Below are 19317 nucleotides of genomic sequence, written 5' to 3'. Positions count from 1 at the left end.
GATGAGGAAGTCAGGACATCCTAGCACAGCATATGGAGTGCTGGATTTAGAGATGGGAAGTCAAAAGAGCAAGTCATTTGATTTCTCTAGACTTCAGTTTCTTCATCTTCAAAATGAGTACAGTAACATCCATAGAGCCTATTTTCATAGGTTAATTGTGAAGATTCAGTGATAAGTTATGGAAAATGCTCTGTAAATTTTTAAGTGCTGTCTGTTACTTTTGACTTATCACAGGCCCAAATCACTGATTTTTAACATGAATGTGTTTGGGGGCTCAAACAAATAGTCTCTGAGATCCTTCCTAGCATCACAGGTATGAAAAGTTTCTAAATTACCATGTAGCTCTATGTATGTCATTGAATCTTTTAAGGGTGTCTCTTTTTTTTTAATTTATAAAATGAGGAATGGTCAGGAGACCATTTGAGCCCTAACAATCTACAAATCTGGAATACAGAGGTCAGAGAACAAGTTCCCCTGGTCCTCATATCTTTTCAGTAATAAATGACCAGGTTCTACAAGGCTGAGGTACTATTGCATGCATTTGAGACATCCCTTCTGAGGGAAGGGGGGAACCTGAAGGAAAGCACAGTATCTACAATCTCACAAAAGTTTTCATTGAAGCTAGGAGGATACCCCCTCCCATCTCCTAGATTAGTTTCAGCACCATCTGGATTTCCCCACCAGCTGTGCTCATTTTCTATAGAGAACAGAGCCCAGGGTAGCTGGCAATGGAGAACATGGATTCACTGTCCACAGGACTGGAGCCCTGGATCTAAGTACTTAATCCTGTGGGAGACCCAGTTCTGCCCACCCCTCTCCCCCAAGTCTGCAAACAGCAGTATTTTATCTGGGTGCTCCAAACATCAGCAACTAGAGAATTTGTAAAGCCCTGCCATTTCCTATCTGATTTTCTCTCTCTCTTTAAGTGAAAAGGAAACACCTCTCTTGAGGAGAGATAAACTGGCACCATTTGGTCTTAAACTCCCTAATTAAGAGACTAGTGTTACTATAGAAACAGGTTTTCTTCCCCATTATTAAAAAAAAAAAAAGTGTTTCAGACATCCCCGAGCCTAAGACTTCTTCACACTTTTAATTACCATCCAGACTGCACAGTCACATGAATTTAGATGATGATAGGAGAAAGACGAAAGTAGAGGACCCAAGGTTACATGGATTACTAAGAAATAGTAAGAAGATTCCCCTCCAGGGCAGAGAGGTCTGTGCTCTATTTACAAAGAAGGGAAGATCACATACACAAAGGAGGCTAGTCTGTGAACACCATCAAAATTTTTTTTAAATAAAAAAAACACCCCCCCCAGGTTAACCCCAGAGTTGGGTTACTTGGACTCAGCAGAAAGGAATGTAATTTAAAAAAAAAAAGAAAGAAAAAACCCTCCATTCCAGCAGAGGAAAACTTCAAAGGGGCTGAAATGAGAGACCAAATTGGAGGTTCCATAGGGCCTGAGCTGTGGAAATTAAGAAATGCTACCCAGAAAAGCTACACTGGAAGAATCCAGAATGCTGATTAAGCAGTAGCATCTGCAATTCTGATGCTCTATCCCATGAGACAAATGGGAGAGAAAAAAATAAAAAGCCCTCACATTTGCTGCCCTTCCCCCCCTGGGTCGAATACTGGTCCAGCAGATGGTATTACCACTCTGGGTGCCTCCAGGAGGCCAGCTCTGCATCACCCCCCTCAGAAGTTTAGCCTGGTACTTCAGGGGGTGTCTGCATCATTCCCCTGCAGGGACACCCAGCAAGCAACATGTGGGGGGATAAAGCTAGAGTTGCAGGGGATCTTGAATTCATTACTTAAAGGCAGAGTGGTTCAGAACAGCAGGAGCTCCAGGATCCCCCTCCTCTCCTTTGTATCCCTTCTACCCCCAATTGGAGGCTTTAACTGCTTTATTCTTTGGGGGGGCACTATTTTTAGCCTCTTACTGAGTGTCAAAAGACTTCATGCTACACTGTGGCAGATAGAGGATTGGTCTTCCCCTCCAAAATTCTCCCCCTCCCCACAAGGCTTCCCTCCAGACGCACTCTTTAAGTAGACTACCTTCTTCAGGTCAAGAGTGGTACAGGAAGGCAATTTTCCGGAAGTCAGTCAGATTATCAAATATCAAAAAACAAAGAATTCATTGAGTATCTTTTAGGTGTTAGGCACAGTGAATAGGTTTCAAAAGTATCAAACAATTCCTACCATGAAAGAAGCTCACATTTTAATGGGAAAGACAAGGGTATCTAAAGTATAAACTATACAAATATAAAATTAATTAATCCAACTTAGGCAAGGTGATCAGTCATATCCAACTCTTCATGACCACATTTGGAGTTTTCTTGGTAAAGATACCGTAATGGTTTGCCATTCCCTTCTTCAGCTCATTTTACAGATGAGAAAACTGAGACAAACGGGGGGGAAGTGACTTGTACAAGATCACACAGTAAGTGTCTGAAGTCAGATTTAAATTCAGGAAAATAAATCTTCCTGATCCTCTATTCACTTCATCACCTTAAATAAAGTGGTTTGGGTGGGAAGAACCAGGAAAGACTTCATGCAGAAGATGAAGCATGAGTTATATCATAAAGGAAGAGAGGGATTCTAGGAGGAGTAGATAAGGAGGAAGTAGGTATCAGAGCTAATGCAAAGGCATATATAGAGTGGAATATGTCCTATATAAGGAACAGAGTTTGGCTATCAAGACTAATTTATGAACGCCATTTCAAACCCTTGGACATATAAGGCTTAAATTAACAATTTCCAATCTAGGCACCACAGAGAATCTGTTAAGACATTAGTCTATCAAAAGGCAAACATATCTTCTGAATGTCTCACTTATGTACTGCCACTTCACAAATCTAAATTAGATGCTGCTGATTAATAAGATATAAACTCATGTAAAAGCTTTATTAAATTCATGAAAACTTGCATATCCAACCCCTGGAAATATCCAAAATTGACATTAAAAGAGATTATCATATTGGAAAAGTTTGGGAACCCTTGGTGTATATATAAAATGGTCTGTATATAATGAATTTTGTATGATGATCTGAATTCTCAGTGTCATGAGTAAAGTTGACCAGTAGCTACTTAAAAGCTACCTTTTGGTCAAAGACTGAAAGAAAAACTCCATATATCAAAATAGTCATGAAAGCACTTTTCCAAGAAAGAACCAAAAACAGTGGATCCCCATTAGCCGTGGAGAGACCAAATAAACTGTGGTATATTCAGTTGGTAAACATTTACTAAGAAGCCTCTAAAGTATCAAGTATATAGGGATAACTTGGGGGGGGGATATAAAGAAAAGCAAAAGATATTTGAAACTTTTGTCTATAGATAATATGTATACAACAACGTACAAATATAACAGTATATGAAATGCTGAAGAATGTTATTGTATCATATGAAACAATGAATGAGGAATTCAGAAAAACATGAAAAAAAAAAGATATATAACTTGATTCACAGTGCAGTGAGCAGAACCAAGAAAACCATGAAAAGAATGTTTATAGCAAAGCCAAACCAACATGATTTTCATGATCAAGAGCTGAATTCAAGTATCTCTCTTCGGTATAATAGATGCTTCCACTCAGTTGATCTATCAGTTGGTTGTGCTTAATAACTGTCAAACCAAAAGGCAGCAATTTTTAAAAGCTATCCTCCCCAATCAATCAATATAAACATTTATGAAGCATCCACAGTATCAGGTGCCATGCTGAGTAAAATGCTGTATATGATAAAAGAAACCCTGAGGAAAGTCTGCCACCCTGGAATGTCAGGCTCTTCCACTAAGTAGCAGTATGACCTTGGACAAGTTGCTTCTATTTTCTGACCCTCAAAGTTCCTCCTTGTTCAAATAAAAGGGTTGAATTAAATCTAAACAGCTGCCTTTACTAGCTCTTTAAGTCAGCAGTCAAAGTCTCTCCCTCCATTCATCTTTATCTCTTGCTCTTTAACATATATAGCAGCCCAATTGGGCTGCTACCTGTCCTCCACTATACATTCTATACTTTTCTACCTCTTCACCTGTGTTCACTTGATCCCCATCTATAGAACTTATTAAGCTACCATTAGGAGCCAAATACTAAGGATACAATAATGAAATTAAAACAATCTTTACCCTCAAGGAGCTTCTATTTGGAGGGGGTGAAGGAGAGAAAGGGGGAAAGAAGACAAAAGAAACAACCTGTCCATGTATAAGTATATAAAAGAACATATGCAAAATAAATAGAAGGTAATTTTAGGGAGGAGGGCTCTAAATGCAGGAAAGACTTTTTTGCAAGAACTATTCACATTACTAACATTCTTTCCTTTACTTGTTGAATTCATATTCATTCTTCTAAACCTAACTCAAAATACCCCCTCTTTCAGGAAGCCTTCCCTGATAACAATCAGTCACACAGGTAATAATTTCCCCCTTTATTATAGTATTTTACTTTCATATTTTACACATTATGCATTTATCTTTCCAAATATTATCTTCCTATTGCCTTCCTTAATGTACTAAGCAATCTCCTGAAGGCAGGAGATCTAAATTTTCTAATTAAGAGTGCTCTCAACACAGGTGAAGTTTGGTAAACTGTCGTTTAATTCAATCCCAGCATCTAGATAATTCAATGACTCTTTGCTCAAGAATGTTTCCCCTTGATGCCCTAGGAAAATGACAGAATTCTTAACTAGAGAAAGAGAGACATTCCCATTCAAACACCAGAGGCACATCTATTGCTTGGTACTTTTCCCAGACTGGTTTTCTTCTTTTTCCCCATAATTGTGGGTGTATTCCCTAGGGTCCCTTCTTTTCTTCTCATCTCTCTCCATCTTCTCTCACTTGGTTCAATTAACTCTTTTCTAAATGAATCACTGATCTATATATCCAGACCTACTTTTCTTTCTTCTGCCTACTGACAATTTCTAACTGGACTCCCAATAGGCATCTCAAACACATCCAAAATACAACTCACTCCCTTGCCCCCCACCAAGCTAGCTATCTTCCATTTCTCTCCCCGCCCCATATCTGTTGAGAATATAACTATCTTTCTAATCAGTCAGGCTTAAAGCCACAGAATCATCCCCATCTCTTCTTCTGCCCTCATCCCCCATATCCAATCAGCTGCCAAGTTTTATTGATTCTCATCTCTCACATTCATATTCCCTTTTCTATATTCAAGCAACTATTCTCTAAATTCATGTGCTTCTTGCCCAGACTATTGCCAGTTTCCTAAGGTTGTTTTGCCTCCAGTTTTTCCCCTGTTCCAATCTATCTTTCCAGCAGTTGCAAGTGATATTCCTAGAAAACAGGTCTGATCATGTCACTGTCCTACCTAATCATCTCTAGTGGTTCCCTGGTGCTGCTAAGATCAAATAAACTTGGTTGGCTTGGCAAACACCTTTTCACAAGCTGACTCCAAACTATTTTCCCAGTTTTATATATACATATATATATATATATAAAATAAAATTTCCAATCACACATTTTTCAAACCAATCCAAATGGCTTCCTGGTTCCTTACATATGATGCTTCCATCTCTGTGCTTTTCCATAATCCACTCCAATGTTAGCAATATTTACCTCTCCTGTCCTTAAAACTCAGCATCATTACCACCTTCTATATGAGGTCTTTCCTGATATCCCTCTGTCTCACCCCCAATAACCACTCAGTTGTGTGTGTGTGTGTGTGTGTGTGTGTGTCTGAAGATAGGTTTTCAAAAGAGGTAATCATCTTCCTGCTGAGTGGGAAGCCTAGAGATTGTGGCTAGGGGACTTCTTGAAGAATCACTGGAATGCCAGAGCTAGAAAAGACCTTCTAGTAGAACTCACAAAGTGACTTGCCTAAGGTCACACATTAGGTATACATCTCTCCTAAAAAAATGCTCCTTGAAAGCAGTGATTGTTTATTTTTGCATGTTATCTCCATCATCTCCCACAGTATCTGACATCTAGCAAGGCTCTAATGCTACTCATTGAATGAACAGTTCTGGACTCACCCTAATATTTGGATGTTTGCTTTTTTTTTAATAATTTAATGTCTGATTCAATTCAAATATCTGAACTTGATGGAAAAAAGATACCTTAAAAGAAACATGATTTCATCACTGTTATTTAATATTCCATATCACCTTTCTTATACCCCCTCCCATACTTTACCTCAAATCATACTTCAATTGTATAGAAGAAGGTAACATTCCAAGAACACTGGTTTAGGAGTCAGGAGCGCTTTCAATTATTTCTGACTCTGTCTCAAACTAGGTAAATGTACTGAGAAAGTCCTTGAACCTCCCCTTTCCACACTGATCAAAAGAGGGTGTTAGATTAGATAATCACTAAATGTCTTATCTAGCTCTAAAATTCTATAATTTGCTGGAATCAAGGACAAAGGGAAGCTTTTGCAAACTGAGCTACAGGGGGAAGAATATTCACTAGGTAGAGTCTATAGGGAAAAATAGACAACTTTAATATTCATACTACCCTATCTCAATGTGCATAGGAAGGAAGCCAAACACCTTTATCCTTCCCCAAGCTCTTTTATTTTTTTTGGCAAGGCAAATGGGGTTAAGTGGCTTGCCCAAGGCCACACAGCTAGGTAATTATTAAGTGTCTGAGACCGGATTTGAACCCAGGTACTCCTGACTCCAAGGCCAGTGCTTTATCCACTATGCCACCTAGCTGCCCCTCCCAAGCTCTTTCAAGGAAAGTGAGATGGGCTGGCTCTGATCTAAGACTTTCTAACTTAGGGGTCATGAATTTAAATGGGGGGGGGGAGAAGTCACATCTTTTTATTTTCACCACTTGGAATTTCCTTTGTAATGATATGTTATGAACTGGAAAACATTATTCTGAGAAGAGATCCACAAGTGTAACCAGACTGCCCAAGGGGAAGGTTAGTGACAAAAAAAAAGAAAAAGGATCAAGATGATGGTCTTAAATGAGACACTCCTTCTCTATCCATGCAGGTTGGCAACTTCTCTCCAATTTTTTTTGTCCTGGACTTAAGAATATGGAAACCCAAGTGGGAGCTCTAGCTTTACTACTCTATAACTTGGGGCAAGTCATTTCTTTTCTCAGTGGTTTATACTATGCGATTGTCAAAGTTTCTTCTAGTTCTGACAGTCTAGTGATTCTTCAAGAGGAAGCCCTTAACTCCTGATCTCTATGCCTCCCGTTTCTTTTGAAAACTCATCTTCTAGACACAATAATACTGATGAAACCGTGCCATGCTCCAATCATCCTAGAACCACTCTGCTAGGAAAATAATGAACATCCTAGTGTTAGGCACATACCTGAGCAGTTAAGTGATACAAGGAAAGGTCCCATATACACCAAAATATTTCCAGCAGCGCTGATAATATAAACATCCATCAACTGGAGAATAGCTAAGTAAACCATGGTACATGTAATATAACTGAACCATAACAAATGATTAATATGAAAAATTCAGAGAAGCACAGGAGACTTAAACCCATGCACAAGAGTTAAGTAAGCAGACACAGAAAGATAGTATCACAAATGATGACAATGTAAATAGAAAAATATTAATTTGAACACCATGTGATTATATTCATCTAGGTTGGTTCAGAAGAAGAGAAAATGCACCTACAGTTATTCCTTCCACATTACAACTTTCCCTATCATGGCTTTGATATATCACAGGTCAACATAACAATTTAAATGGGAGAAAAAAACTCATTAAAGGGGAATTTGGGGGTGAGTTTTGTGGAGAATTGTGGAGGAAGCCACAGACAACACATGAAGGACAGCAAACTATAAAGAACAAGTTTAAAAATTCAGAAATGCATAAAACATGTATATTATATAATATCAACACACTTTATCTTTTAATAGCAAAATAATTCAGACTTCTCTGGAACGAAGAGAGGGCCAAAAAATTTTACATGAATTTTCCAGAGTGTGAGAGCACTGCATGCCTAATCCACAATGTAGAAGGAATAACTGTACTTCTTGTATTTGCAAAGGGAGGGATACTGGGCAGCTAAGTGGGATAGCAGATAGAGAGCTGGTCTGGAGTCAAGAAGAACTTCCTGAGTTCAAATCTGGCTTTATTATCTGAGTGATCCTGGGCTAGCCATTTTAACCTGTTGAATCAGTAAAATGACTTAGAAAAGGAAATGGCAAACCCCTCTAGAATCTGCTAAGAATGGATGGATCATGAAGAGTCAGACACAATTGAGAAATGACTAAATCAAAGAGATGCTGGGTGAAGAACAATACTGAATGAATTACCTTCTTTCCTCACCTTCCCCTCCCCCACTCCCAGTCTTTTTAACTTTTTTTAAAGGCACAGGCAAAGTGGCAGACTGGAATGTGAAATAGATATGGAAATGAAGGTAAAATAAAACCCCCCGAACAATTCTAATAATTTCTTAGGAGATCATCTTCATATACTATAATTTCTGTTTATCTGCAAGGGATGAACTTTTTGTTATAACCCACTGGTCTACCAGCTTTCTTTTAGGAACAATGCAGGCCCTCTAGACACTCCACCTAATCTAATTATGAGCTTCCCCAGGGAAGTCTATCTAGCCTGATTTGGACTATTTACCAACAAAGAGTTTTAATTCTACTCCGGTGACCCTTTTTCAGAGTTGCCAGAAGGATCATGTGGCTTGAAATTCAAGGCCAAGAGAAGAGTGGCAGAATGCCCCAGTGATGGTCCTGGCCCCACGCCTAGCAGAAACCACCTGGGCTTCAACTGTCTTTGGGCCCAGCATCCCTCTATCATTTCTATTCTTCTAGACTGCCCTAGTTAGTAGTCCCTTGAGGTGGTCACATTAAAACTTTTTTTCCTAAATCTTAAGAGATAATAGCCCTACTAACTTCCTGAAACTACTAACTCCCCATCTTTCCTTACTAGTATTTAAAACTTGAGGATAGATTTAAAATTAGAATCTAAATGTTAAGTGGGATGCTGACTAACTTACCTCTCTATGGATGACAACCTACAATTTACTGAGGCAAAGACACAGCAAGGGCTGATCAGTCTAAACTATGCTTGCCTACCCAATCTTGCTTTGTAAAAGGTAGATGGCTTATAGTGGGGGAATCACTGAATGGTGGTGGAAGTGATGTCTTCTATGGGTTTGTTTTAACTTATCATTGGAATGACTGAACTCTAGACCTTCAACAGTTGTGGCATCCTAGAATTCAAAGGGTCTCAGAGATCATCTAGTCCATTGTATGATTTAAGAATCCCTTCTCATCTCCAACAAGTGGTCAAGTCACCAGCTCTTCCCTCCAGTGAGAAGGAAAAACCATTGTCCCCTAGAAGCAATTTGGGTGACACAGGGTATAGAACCCTGGACCTGGAGTCAGAAAGATCAGAGTTCAAATCCCACTTCAGACACTTAATAGTTGTATAACCCTGGATAAGTCACTTAATCTTTGCCTATAACTTACTCAACTGTAAAATGGGGATAACAACATTTACTTTCCAGGATTGTTGTGAGGATCAAATGAGATGTCTCTATAGTAAGTACAGTGCTTCTTATAATAACAAATGTTTATTCCCTTCCACTCTTGTATACTGGATTGTTCAGAAGTTTTTTTTTTTCCCCTCAAGTCAGAATATGCCTTGATACCTACCTACAATTCCTTGTTGTGCTTTCTGAGGTCAGATAAAACAAATCTAGCAGTTAGGTGGCCCAGGAGAACCCGAGTTCAAATCTGGCCTCAGACAATAATTACCTAGCTGTATGACTTTGGCACTTAAAGGGGGCAGTTGGACCTGTTGGATAGGTCACTGGATGAAAGAGTTGGGGGGGGGAACGACACCTTCAGTCAAGTCATTGTAACTTCTGTCACTTAAACTCGTTGCCTTGCAGACCCCCCACCAAAAAATGTAGTGTGAGCAACTGATCTCAATATTCCAACAGACATGGTCTCATCATACCAAAATACACAGGGTCTATTTCCTTTGAATGCATTTTTTTTTTAAAAAAGGGGTTTTTTTTTGGCTCCCTCATCATATTGATGCCTCATATTGAGTCTGTTGTGTAGTGGACAGAACACATGACTTGGAATGAGAAGGAGTTGAGTTTGAATTCTGCCTCAAAGACATACTAGCATACTATATGCTAGGTACATAACCAACACTGGCCACTATTTCTTCATCTGTATAAGGGGAATAATAATAGCACTTACCTACCTCATTTAATGAGCAAGCTAGATGCCGCAATGGATAGAATGCTAGGTCAGGAAGATCTGAGTTCAAATGTGGCCTCACACTATTATCAGTACAACCCTGGGCAAGTCACTGTAACCTGTTTGCCTTGATTCACTAAAGAAGGAAATTATCTTTGTTACAAAAATTCCATGAATAGTTGGATGACTGAATAACAACAAAACCCTCTGATATTATTATTACTACTATTAAACTTCCAGATAATAATTTGTCTGAAAAAAATCTCCCTCTTTTTCTTAAAAGTTGACTTTTTTAACCCCATTTATCAGTTGTTTCAGTTTGGCTCAATATCCTAATCTGAGATCTTTATGGATCCCCACTGTCTTCCACTATGTTAGATTATCACTTTTGGCCTTATCTGGCCTACAAGTTTGAGAAATATTCTGTAGGGCTTAATCTAAATCATTTCTAAAAATGTAACCAATAGTTCAATGGCCAGATTCGGATCAGGATGACTTGAGAAGGGCCTCAAGCACTTTAATGTTGGGCCAATCATTTCACCTTGTTTGCCTGTTTCCTCAATGGTATTAGAGGGAAAATAGCCAAATATACATCCCACTGGAGACCTCCCTCTAAGAGGACATACTAATTGTTCTACTATTAGCTAGCTCTCAACCTCTCCTTGTCCACAAGAATGTCATTCCATGCTCTGTCAAATGATTCTCTGTCCTTAGCTAATCCCTGAAAGAGGAGACCCAAATGTTCTTCCAGAGGGGGCATGAGTGCCAACAGGGATATGACAATGAGAGACTGATCCCAACAGAAGCCAATTCCAGAGCCCCTCCTACCTCCATCAATCCAAAGTACAAGTAACAAAATGTTTCCTCTCTATTTGGATAGTGTCGGAGGCTTTGTGAGATGAACTACTTACTGGAGAAAATCATGAAATCATAGATTCAGAATTGGAAGAAACCTTAAGAGGATCAGGGAGACCCCAAATTCAAATGAAATTTCTTTTTTTTCCACCATTTTTCTTTCCTTCTCTTTGGATGTAAATTTCTCTTTTTTGTCTTTTTTCCATCAGGAAAAAAGAAAAAGAAATTTACATGTTGACTTTATTATAAATCATTAGATATTTAAAAGGAATAAGAAAGAGAGTGGAATAGATGAGGTACAAATTACATCATAGGAAATCTAGTTGCTTCTCCTTCTTTCATGAAGAGGACCATGACATCAGGGATGTGATACCATGACATGAATATGAATTGGGATTTAAATGAGAGGGGTCTATGCAAAGATATCAACCTCATTTTCTCCTCTGGAACTATCTGGGTTCTAGATATGGATCAGGATGACTGAAGGTGGGCCGAAGACACTTTATCTTGGGTCAATCACTTTACCTTATTTGTCTCAGTTCCCTCAATGATAATAGAGGATAATAATATCTACTTCTCAGGTTGCTGTAAGGATATAAATGAGATAATAATGTGGAATATTAAGTGTAGTGCCTAGTGTGGAGCAGTTGCTATATAAAAGCTAGTTATTATTATTATTATTATTGCTAAAAGAAAAAGATTAGCTGCTAGAGTCATTTCTTTTGCTCTCCTTGATGACAGCTAAGAGAATATTAGCTTTTGGACCAAGCTCTTCTCCTGCAGGGAAGCCAGCTAACAGCAGTTCAGATAATCCACTTCCTTTGAGCAAGGATCATGTCATCAACTTTTAGATACAGTTTTATGCCTACTAGGCCCAAGGTAGGGGCTGACTGAACAAGTAAATACTTGATGATCCAGACAACCTGATTTCTCACTCCAAGAATCATTCGATGTAACAATTTGGATAAGGTAAGGTTCCCAGGGCCAGAAATTCCCCATTACAAGCAGGAAGAAGTTGGAGAACTCACTTACCCATCCCATCAAGTCCTTACAAGTTGAGTGTTAGTTTCTTACTTATGAAACATGGCTTTTTGAGTTCTTAAAAAGGATGAATCACAATTAACTGGAAAATTATGAGGCTTTAGGGAACAGGAAAAGGGGGAGGTGAGAAAAATACGTGGGACAGTTTGAATTTTCAATATGTAGGATTTAAAAGACAAAAAAAAAAGATGGGGGGGTAAAAGCCACTTTACCACTACTAAAATATAAGCATTGTGATTATTTTATCAGCTTAGTTATACAAATAAGCAACTGGAATTCTAATTGTGAGTCTCACACTAAAGATAAGACTAGGCAGAAGGAGATGGCTGGAAAGCAATTAAAGACTGGGGATGGAGCCAATGTTTCAGCTTTGGAGATTCATGTCCCTGTGGGATCTTCTTTATTATAGAATACCATCAGTTGGACACCCCTCTCCCTCACACACTTATTAATGATTCAACCAAGTCTATCAAGATAATTCTAGTTAGCACATGTATAATCTATATCAAATTGCCTGCTTTCTCAAGGATGGGGGGGGGAAACGACTCAATTTTAGAAATTGGGTGTTTAAAATTGTTTTACCATGTAATTGGAAAAAATAAAATATAAAAATTTTCCCCCAAAAGATAATCCTAGTTAGAGGGTTTTCTTCCTTTCTTCTCAGACCTCAAATTTCCAATTGGGCAGTCTGTATTAACATTTTTCTATTCATTTATAGATCATAGGATGATAGATTTAGAAGAGACCTTAATGGCCACTGAAATCAACTCCTTCAATTTACAGAAGAAAAATGGAGCACAGAAGTTACAATGATTTGACTAAGGTCACATTGCTAGTTGAATGAGGGTGTTCCCTCCCCAACTCTTTCATCCAGTGACCTATCCAACAGGCCCAACTGCCCCCCTTTAAGTGCCAAAATTGCCTAACTTTTGCCTCTGTTTTGCTTTTGTTTTTTTTTAAACTGGGCAAGAGGGATAAGTGACTTGCCCAAGGTCACACAGCTAGGTAAATTAAGTATCTAAGGCCAAATCTGAACTCAGGTTTCTCCTGACTCCTGGGCCAGTGCTCTATCCACTGTACCACCTAGCTGCCCCCTAACTTTTGCCTCTGAAAAAGAATGTTGATGATTAGGAGTGATTATCAACCTTAATGGACTTGCTCATACCGTATCTTATTATGTAATTCTGCCATATATCATACTTCATATTTCTTCCTTAAGGATATGATTTCTCTCTCATCACATTCAACTTAGATCAATGCATATCATGGAAACAATGTAAAGACTAACAAATTGCCTTCTGTGGGGGTGGAGGAGGAAGCAAGATTAGGGGGGAAATTGTAAAATTCAAAATAAATAGAATCTTTCTAAAAAGAAAAAAGAATATTGATGTCAGAATGTAAAGTTAGTTTTTCTCACTTGCCTAGATACTTATACTTTAGTAGAAGATAGCATATGGAGGTGAGGGGGAGGGAAGAAAAAGGATAAAAGCAGCCTACAGGAGATTTGCTTCCTCTTCTTTTCATTAAAATATTCAAAACGAGCTGGGATTTCCAAATCTCATTCTTTTAGCTTTCCAAGACAGTTCAGAGGGCTATTAACCCACTGACTTCCCTTCCCTATGATCTTTATTTAAGCCTTTCTTCCTAGAACTGTCAAGAAGTATTAGAGGCAAAATAAATAGACCTACAGATGGTAACACCAAACAAAAGCTGGTTCTGGTCAAAAGGTCCAGTTTTTGTTTTTATCTCTTTTAAATCATCAATAAGTCATCAGTTCTCAAGGTAGATAGGATTCTCCCAAGAACTTCTTGTGCATTCCTCTCTTTGGGCTTAAAGCATTGTGGAAACATAACAGACTCCAGTGACCATCTTCTAGACCAGGTATGGCCAATCTGTACCCTTGGCCCTCCAGGCTCATTCAGGAAGGTCCATAAGAAATGTCACTGTGCTCTTTGGAGGTGGGTTACATTGTATTCATGAATGGGAATTGAATTCTGTATGCTGCCCTGGAGGTTTTTTTTTTATTTTTAGAAAGGTTTCCCCCCCCCAAATCTGGCTTCCCTCCCCCCCCTCCCCCCTACAGAAGGCAGTTTGCTAGTTCTTACATCATTCCCATAGTACGGATTGATCTAAGTTAAATGTGATGAGAAAGAAAGCATATCCTCAAGGAAGAAACATAGTATGAGATATAGCAGAATTACATAAAGACGACAACATTTTTTAAAAATTAAAGGTAATAATTGATGGTGGAGCTGTGAACTCATCCAACCTTTCTGGAGAGCAATTTGGGATTATGCCCAAAGGGCAACAAAAATGTTCATACTCTTTGACCCAGCAATACCACTACTGGGTCTATACCCTGAAGAGATGATGAAAAAGAGTAAAAACATCACTTGTACAAAAATATTCATAGCATCCCTGTTTGTAGTGGCAAAGAATTGGAAACTGAGTGAATGACCATCAATTGGAAAAGGGCTTAACAAACTGTGGTATATGTATGTCATGGAACACTACTGTTCTATTAGAAACCAGGCGGAATGGGAATTCAGGGAAGCCTGGAAAGATTTGCATGAACTGATGCTGAGTGAGATGAGCAGAACCAGAAGAACACTGTACACCCTAACAGCAATATGGGGGTGATGATCAACCTTGATGGACTTGGCTCATCCCTTCAGTGAAACAATCAGGGACAATTCTGGGGTACCTTCGATGGAGAATACCATCTGTATCCAGAAAGAATTATGGACTTTGAACAAAGACCAAAGACTATTACCGTCAAATTAGAAAAAAAAAAACCCTTATATTATTATGTAATTTTACTATCTCATACTTTATTTTTCTTCTTTGAGGACATGATTTCTCTGTCATCACATTAAACCGAGATCAGTGTTAAAACATGGAACCAATGTAAAGTCTAACAGAATGCCTTCTGTGGGGGGTGGGGGGTGGGGGGAGGAAAGCAAGAAGGGGGGGGGAAATTTGTAAAACTCAAAATCTTTCTTTAAAAAATTAAATTAAATTAAAGGTAATAGTCCTTGGTCTTTGTTCAAACTCCACAATTCTTTCTCAGGATACAGATGACATTCTCCATCACAGACACCCCAAAATTGTGCCCTGTTGGTATGAGCAAATCCATTAAGGTTGATCATCACCCCCATGTTGCTGTTAGAGTGCACAGTGTTCTTCTGGTTTTACTCATCTCGCTCAGCATCAGTTCATGCAAATCCCTCCAGGCTTCTCTGAATTCTCATCCCTCCTGGGTTCTAATAGAACAATGGTGTTCCATCACATACATAAACCACAGTTTGTTAAACCATTCCCCCTGGAGGGGTTTTTGTTGGACAAATAAGATGGACACTCAGTTCTAGACCAACCCATTCTCAAAAAAAAAAAAAAGAAAGAAATCTGCACTAGGATATGCCCAAAAAGTGGCCTTAAAGGATGGAGAACTCACCACTCACTAAGGCAATGCATTCTACTTTTAGACAGCTTTTATTGTTAAGTTTTTCAAAATACCAAGCTTATAAAGATTCCTTTGCAGTTTCTGCTCTACAGGACCAACCAGGACAAGTCCAATAGCTCTTCTACATGACAACCCATCCAAAACAAACCAAGATCCCTCCTGCCCAGGCCTTACAGCCAGGTTGCTAAAGGAAAAAAGTGCTTCCCTCCCATCTGGGTGGAAAGGAGGGGTCATATGAACTCGGTTCATCATTGCCTATTGCCTATCATGGTTAGTCACTGCTTCTAACTCACCTGTGGGGCCTTTAAAACCAAGAACCACCACAAGGGCTTGGAGGATTTGGTTCAATTGCAAAACTCCTTGTACCTCCCAATTAGTCATCTTTTTCCTCTCCTTCCATGAAAGGTAACTAGAGGTCTGATATCCCAAGGAACCAGAAAGTAAAAACAGGTAAGGAGTCTCTCAGGTCAAACAGAATTATCCCTGGAAGCCTAATGCTAAAAAAAGGGGCAGACATAAACCAGGTCAAATAAATTGGATGGAGACTTAGCCCATCACCTTAGTCCACTGTTCAAAATCTATCCAAGTCAGGAGGTGAAAGAGATGAAGGAGAAGCCATGTTACGTAGTATCTAGATCCATGATGCATTGTATTATAGCATTCTGTCTCCCTAGTTTTGTTCAAAAGTGTTAAATGCCATAGACTCACAGGAACATAGATCTAGGGGGTGGAAGGCATGTCTGAAGTCATTTAATCTCATCCTCATTTTAAGGAAAAGGAAACTTTAGTCTAGGGAGCAATGGATTTGAGAGTCAGAAAGGCTTGAATTCAAATCCTGTCTCAAATATGTGATGCTGGGTATTCCATCTATAAAAGTAGACAGATTTATGATTCCAGAGAACTGATGATTAACCTACAGAGAGGTGAGGGGCTCAGGGTGTGGAATGAGACATACATTTTTGGGGACATGGCTAATGTGTTTTGCTTGACTTTGTTATAATACATTTCTTTCTTTTCTCAATGAAGGGTAGGGGAAGGAGAAAATAAATGGTTGTTTTGTGTGTGTGTGTATGTGTGTGTGTGTGTGTGTGTGTGTTTTGTTTGTTTTTTGCAATGCAATGGGGTTAAATGCCTTGCCCGAAATCACACAGCTAGGCAATTATTGTCTGAGGTCAAATCTGAACTCAAGTCCTCCTGACTCCAGGTGCTCTTACCCACTGCACCACCTAGCTGTCCTAATAAATTGTTGTTAATTAAAAAATAAAACAGTTTTTATTGAATGGAGTTAGATTCAGGTCTTTTAAGGTCTCTTCTAGTTATAAATCTATGATTCTCCAAGCATTATCTTGTCCCAGGGATCCAAGAGGTAGAATTTGAATACAGACATGCCCTCCAATTTTTGTGTTTGTTCAAATGTACCTAGGTAAGAGAATCTAACGCTGACAAAAGCAGAACCCCACTGTCTTTTTGAAGGCAACCTCAAGGGAGAAGGAAGGCAGTCATGCTTCCTGAGGATCAAAAACTTGCTAAGAGGCTGTTCATCTGGTTTGAGCAGAAATTGAAAAGAAAAAGGGAATGGGGGGGTGAAGGAAGGAGAGAAAGAAGATCAGAAGAAAAGATGAAAGGGGAAGAAGTTTCAGTGTTAAGCTCTCCTCTTTGGGGGTGATGTAATTTGGCTTAACCAGGAGGTCATCTCCAGAGACTTTGGCACTATCTTATCATTCAAAGAAGACAAGACCTTCTTTACTCAGCTGTCTAGGTAAAGAGTTTATCTTAGAAACTGGAGCTCAGCATGGGCGTTCACCATTGTCCAGAAACCAGATCTATCTGCTATACTGAAGAGGAAAGGAGATGGTGGATTAGAGAAACCCAGCACAGCCACAGGAAAACAAAACGTTAAAATTTTTTTTCCCTTAAGTTAGCAAAGTCTCAGCAGCAATTCTACAACAGCTTGGTGAATACTGCTCCTGGCCAGAATTAGCTGAACGGAAAACAGCTTTCTTAGTTGAAATGTATTTAAGACAAGAGATCATATTGCAGCTAATTGGACCACGGTTGCCTTCTTTCAAGAGCCCCTAGAGTCACAATTTGGTTTTTGGTTTGGGGCTGGCAATTCATTGGCACCAAAGAGCTTTCAGAAATTAAGGAGGTGGAGTAGGAACCCCACCCATCTCCTAACCCATGGTCTATTTGAGGCCACTAACCATTTATCTTCTCCCAGTTCAATCAGACCTTTGGCATTAAAACAGCTCTAATCGGTGGCTCTGAGACTCTTGAACAGTTAGAATTACACAATGGAGGTTTGGGGAGTCTCCCTATTTGATCCTGAATTCAACCCCATTCCTTCCCTTTTCCCCTTCAGAACAAGTAGATTTTTTTTTAAAGGGTGAGGGTAGGACCAAGGCTGAGAGCTCTAGGGTCCTTTCCTGCCCTAAACCGAAGATCCTTTTTATTCGTTTGGAGATATTCCCAGCCCAAACTACACAAGCCTTACATTTAAATCTTCAGGACACGCCCTGAAGGCAAGTCATAATTATTCATTCCTCCTAGAGGCAGGATTCTACCTTCCCAGAAACACAGAAGGGATGCTTCAGGATTTATGGTTCCTGCAGAAGGGGGGGGGGGACCCAAACCCTGATTTTAACGCTAACACTACACCCCTTCAGTTCCATAACACATCTGGTTTTCTCATCTGCAGTGTGACGATGTTGAGGACTGTGTGACAAAGCTGAATGAAGGAAACTGCAGCTCAGACAGCCCCCTCTCCTCCATTCTCTAGGGCTCACAATCCTGCTCTGGTTTTCCCCACCACCTCACAAAGACAAGAGATTTAATACTCAACAAGCATCAATCTGAAATGGTTTGGATCACAGAAATGTGTATAGAGGACCCCAGGTTTTATTTGAGGAGGCTGGGAAGGATGCAGTGGAAAGATTTCTTTCATCAACCTTTAGAATCTGGGAAGAGTTCCTGGCTTTTCTAAAGATGCTGTTTTGAAAAGTAGCTGAGGAAAGGCATTCCTGCCTAATCCCAACTGACCCAGAATTACCCGCTCACCTCCAGAGTCAATGCTGAGAACAAGGGGCCCCTATTTCAAAGTTAGAGGAGAATAGGCAAGACATACATGGAAGCTTCAGCTTTAAAAGATCCTAAAAAAGACACCAAGGTGAGAGGCAGATAAGACTACAAAGGATAGTCCGTGAAAATAAAGGCAAGAGTGGGAACTAAATGCAACAATAATACCTCCCACATCCACCAGTCAGAAGAATCAGGGAGGAGTTGCCCCCCCCCCCATGAGCTGATGTGGCATCTGCTCATTCTCTTTGGAGGAAAACTGCTCAGACAGTTGTTACTTTTAAGGTTGGAAAGTAAAATTGAACGAACTGTGTGATAGCGGGAGCTCAGAGTTCCCTGAGTTGAGTGTAAAAGGTGTAATAATAGGGTAAAAGATTAAAAAAATTGTAAATGGGGAGTGGCTAGAGTCAGGAGGATTCGAGTTCAAATCTGATTTCATGCACTTAATCATGACCTAGCCGTGTGCCCTTGGGCAAGCCACTTAACCCCACTGCCTTGCAAAAACCTAAAAAAATTAAAAAAAATTGTAAGTGGAAGGAAAAAATTTTTAAAAAATTGTAAGTGGAAGAGAAAAATTAAAAAAAAATGTTAAGTGGAAGGAAAAAAATTAAAAAATGTAAGTGGAAGGAAAAAATAAAAAAAAATGTTAAGTCGAAGGAAAAATTTTTTTAAAAAATTGTAAGTGGAAGGGAAAAATTAAAAAATTGTAAGTGGAAGGCAAAAAATTAA

The 19317-nt window shown here is 39.2% G+C and overlaps 1 protein-coding gene across 1 annotated transcript in view; it reads right to left on the bottom strand.

Moving 5' to 3' along the window:
- Positions 1 to 19317, bottom strand: part of FSCN1 (fascin actin-bundling protein 1) — a 42849-nt gene that overhangs the window by 21668 nt on the left and 1864 nt on the right. The gene's annotated exons all lie outside the window — the stretch shown is intronic.

Source organism: Macrotis lagotis, chromosome X, assembly GCF_037893015.1.
Source record: "Macrotis lagotis isolate mMagLag1 chromosome X, bilby.v1.9.chrom.fasta, whole genome shotgun sequence".
NCBI lineage: Eukaryota > Metazoa > Chordata > Mammalia > Peramelemorphia > Peramelidae > Macrotis > Macrotis lagotis.
Note: the sequence above shows the minus strand (reverse complement) of the source record. Positions and strands in the feature narration are given on the sequence as shown.